The sequence below is a fragment of the Triticum aestivum genome, chromosome 4B (assembly GCF_018294505.1).
Source record: "Triticum aestivum cultivar Chinese Spring chromosome 4B, IWGSC CS RefSeq v2.1, whole genome shotgun sequence".
NCBI lineage: Eukaryota > Viridiplantae > Streptophyta > Magnoliopsida > Poales > Poaceae > Triticum > Triticum aestivum.
The window spans coordinates 604,074,441-604,078,170 of record NC_057804.1 but is presented as its reverse complement, the minus strand read 5'-3'; the positions used below and the strand labels follow the sequence as shown (position 1 = coordinate 604,078,170).

Sequence of the window (3,730 nt, the reverse complement as noted above, 5' to 3'; positions counted from 1 at the left end):
TTCCCTCACCGCTCTGCCATTCCCCTCCCCCTCGCCTCGTCCTCGCCCGAGTCGCTGCGCCACCGGCTCCGCCGCTTCTCCCACGCCCTCTCCTCCCCGTTCCTCTCCTCACCCTGCCTGGGTTGCCCCATCCCGAAATCCACCTCGAGACTGAGGGGTAGGCAGAAGGACGGCTTCCACTCAGGACGGCGAGCCATGGGTGACGGCGATCTCGACGCAAAGTTCGGCAGTGGATTCTGAGGTTGTGGGAGGCCAGATGATTTGAATCAGAGGTGTCAAGATCCGTCAGGACCGGGACGCCGACGCCGCTCCGGCGCCTCTTGCGCTCCTCCTCGACGCCTCCTGCCCGCTCTCCTGCGTCACCGAGGCCGTCGAGCGGCGCGGGCGCGGCGGACCAGATGCAGTACCAGTGGGACCAAGGTTGACACGGCACTGGGAGTCAGGCGGTGGAGACGGCCAGATCATCCCGTCTCCAGCTTCATTGTAGCAGGGCCATTCGATCCAGGAGGAGGACCTGCTATTGGAACCACGGTGCTGGCTGCAGGTAGCATTTCAAGGACAGCGTGTTTACACGAAGACGATATATTGAATCCGACCCGACCCCCCCCCCGCGCGCTCCGGATGCTGCTTGTATTTCGGTTTGATCTTTGTGAGGGCAAGAGCAGGATCTGTTGAAACCATAAGCATCCTATCCACGTCTTTGTGTTGTGTGCTATCAACAACTGCTCACTCACAGTCTCTGTTCAGTTCAGTTTAGGGATATTCTGTTAGTGCGTTTACATATTTATTTATTGTTGTGCCGACCATTGCATATTCCTGCAAGTGAATCTCTTATGGTACATTATTTATTTCTTCATTGATTAATGTGTAGTTCAGTTCAGGTATTATTGAACTCCCTTGTTGTCTTTTGCAATGGTGGACTGCAGGTTGCTATGACCAAATTCTTTCAGAAAAATCGTCTCTTCTCCATCTATGTGAAGGTTGGATTTGATATCCACCTCACACCTCACAAGGCAGCCCTGCATTAACTGAGAGTTCCATATTTTAAATCAGTAAAAATCTTTGGAGATCCAGTGCTCCAACAACTGGATCATCCAATTTTCTGATTGGTTCCGAGGTAAACATGGCTGGTGGAGCAGCCGGAGAGGATAGAGTCCAAACTGTGTGCTCTGAGAAAAATAGATGGTTCATTTGTAGAATTTATGATAGATTTAATGGACGAGATGCAGCTGATTTTCTGGCAGTGACTCTATATGGTAGCATAGTATATTACCTTTACTTGTTTTAGTGTCGTATCAAGCAACAAGATGGCCTATATATGGTTGAACAAGATATGGATGATAGACCAAATTTAGTTTCATTGGATCTTGTGTCCTGGTTGTGCTTCTCGAGGGAACATATTTCTGCATTCTAAATCTTGGGGATAGTTGCGTTATGCTTGCTTCCATGCCATGAATACTCTGTTGCTGCTGTTACACATTGTTGTGCTAATTGCATATTCCTGCAGATGAATCTCTTACGGTTATTGTTTGTTTTTCATTCCCATTGGTATTCCAAGAGTATCTGTTATTATATTTAAATTCATGCTCAAATAGAAAATCTCACGAAAATGGAATTCTCCTCCTAGGTGTTCTGTATGCGCCCGTATTGCAGGACGACTTCTACCTCAACTTCGTGGACTGGTCTTCGCACAATGTCCTCTCGGTCAGATCGGGGAATTGCGTCTACCCGTGGAATGCAACTGCAAGGTGTGTGCAACCAATGTTATCTGATTTCTATTCTGAAACTCTAAGAGGGATCCTAAACAAAATTTTAACTCCACAAGGTCGCCAAGCTCTATGATTTGGGGGCGGACCACACTGTTTGTTAGTTGGGCGCAGCGTAGCACCCACCTATCTGTAGGGACTAACCAAGGCACCGTTCAGGTTTTCATCTTGCTCCCGTTTGAAATTGATCAAATGGCATGTTCGGGGTCCATCAAAGTTTAGGGGTATACTTCAGTTTATTTTTACCCAAAGCTTCAATTCAAACAACAAATAATACAGAGTAAGCTTGGTTGTGAGAATGTCACCCGGTTGATGCGATATGAAGTGTATATTGTAGAAGTAGAACAAGCAGAAATTTGATTCATCAACTTATATATGCAATATGAACTTATGAAGTATATATTGTAGAAGTAGAACAAGCCGAATTCGATTCATCAACTTATTTATGCAATATTAAGTATATATTGTAGAAGTAGAACAAGTGCTACCGTGTTGATTTTTTTATGAAATACATGCTAAAATATATATATCCGTCGCTATCCATTGAAATAATACTGACTTACGAACTACATACTGAAGTATATATTCGTCGCTATCCAACTGAAGGTTATATAATGTTTTCAGTTCTAGCGCTTTAGATTCCGTGGCTTCAGCTTCTTTGTGTAAGATCTCCACTTCCTCACTGTCATCTGTTTCGGTTGCAGCAATCAATTCTGCTCTAGCAGCAGAGGAGTCCAGCCGGAGCCTTTTGTAACTTGCCATGGCTGACTCTTGTTCTCTGAGCACAATAAGCCCTTCACAATCCTGTATCTTGTTAGTGGTTGCTGCGATATCCTTTTCTTTAACCTCCAGATCACTACCAGCTTTTTGCAACGTCTTATATTAAGTTGCGGAGGGACTAATTGCCAACATAGTTCAGGTTTTCCTTTACAATATCTTTTCTATCAGAAGTTGTGGTTTTAGTTCATATGTCATCTGTTAGAGCAAAAAAGATGAGGTTTCATGAGGTTATTCAGGTTGAGTCCCACTCAAGTTGCTTGATTTTAGGTTCTAATTATGGGCCTGGGCAAATTCAAAACAAATAGCTTGCTTAGAGGATCCCACATGGACGATGTAACACATGTATGTGCATTCTACAGGGTTTTACACGTACATGTTGTTTTACAGTGGAAATTAGTGTTATCACATACTTTTGTTTTGTTAACTTTTTTGCTGGCATTACTGTCTAAAATATTTATACTTTTGTATTGACTTCATTTCAGCGAGATGCTATTTATTCAGTACAGGTTCTAGATTGGGTGGTTACCAGTTATTGTTGTGCTGATTTATCACTCTTTGTTGGACATGTTCGATTTGCACCGAACCAGTAGAGTAAACTCATTTCTGCAGCAGTGGAAGGATTAATGTGCGTCTTCGACACATATGGTGATGGCCACCGCAACGGCGGGCAGCATGTCGATCAACACTGAGTCGCTGACCATAACCAAGGTGGGCGAGAAGAAGAGCTACACCATGAGGGAAGCCGCCATGCATGAACGGATTCGGATTCGGCCGGCTCGTCTGGTCTAGTGACACCAAAGTGGTAGCTAGTCCGACCCTTGGGATGTGGACCTGACCGTTACCTTTGAACCAGTATCATGTATGCTATCGCTCACGTAAACCTCTAAGACTGCTTCCTGCCAGTTGATACGTAATGTCAGAGCTCTTGTTCATTCTTCCAGTTAGAAACTTGTAGTGTTGTACTTTCAGTCTCATGCAAAGTACAAATAGGAAAGTGAAAGGGGCGTGTCCTACCTGGCACCGCCGAGATTCCTCTCAGGCGGCGCATCATGGGCACGCCCAACCACTAGTTAAACCCATTAACAGTCGCGCAATGTGCGCCCTCTCGTTATCTCCATGTGGGCAAGGGAATAGTAGAGGGAGAGAAAACACGTTGTGTGTGGGGACAAAAGAGAGAGAATAGA

At 45.1% G+C, this 3,730-nt stretch overlaps 1 long non-coding RNA gene across 2 annotated transcripts; it reads left to right on the top strand.

Moving 5' to 3' along the window:
• LOC123093525 (uncharacterized) lies at positions 1–3,486 on the top strand. Of its 2 annotated transcripts, XR_006445381.1 has the most exons (3): positions 1–1,748; positions 1,826–1,925; positions 2,471–3,486. It is a non-coding gene; the product is annotated as an uncharacterized lncRNA (long non-coding RNA). The 2 variants fall into 2 exon arrangements; XR_006445380.1 differs by having other exon boundaries at positions 1,826–3,486.
• The last annotated feature ends 244 nt before the right edge of the window (positions 3,487–3,730 follow it).